This window comes from Solanum pennellii, chromosome 9 (assembly GCF_001406875.1).
Source record: "Solanum pennellii chromosome 9, SPENNV200".
In the NCBI taxonomy this organism is placed as follows: Eukaryota; Viridiplantae; Streptophyta; class Magnoliopsida; order Solanales; family Solanaceae; genus Solanum; species Solanum pennellii.
In genome coordinates this window covers 59,477,804-59,478,262 of record NC_028645.1, presented here as the reverse complement: position 1 = coordinate 59,478,262, position 459 = coordinate 59,477,804, and positions in this window count along the sequence as shown.

Here is a 459-nt window from a genome sequence, read left to right as displayed (position 1 = left end):
TATATATATATATATAATATATATATATATTATATATATATATATACATACTATCACATCCTGAACCATACGAAAAACTGAAGAACTATACAAAAACTTTAAAAGATATGAATGTGTAAATCATTTAAAGATAATTCATACTGAGGTATGAAATAAAACTGTATAATAATGATAATTTATAAACATTTAAGTATCAAAGACTCAATTTTCCAGTTAACTTGTCTATAAAGTCTCTATGAACTAGGATAGGTTTTCAGACAAAACCCACAACTATCTTATGGGCCTATATAAACTCCATAATTGTTAAACTTAGAGTTAGTGACAAATGTGTACTGAAACCTAGTCTCGATAAATTTTAATCTTATCAAACCTTTAGTTTATAAGATGAGAATTTGTATTGAAACTTAAGTTTTGATACACTTTGATCTAATCAAGGCTCAAATTTAGAACAATTTATAT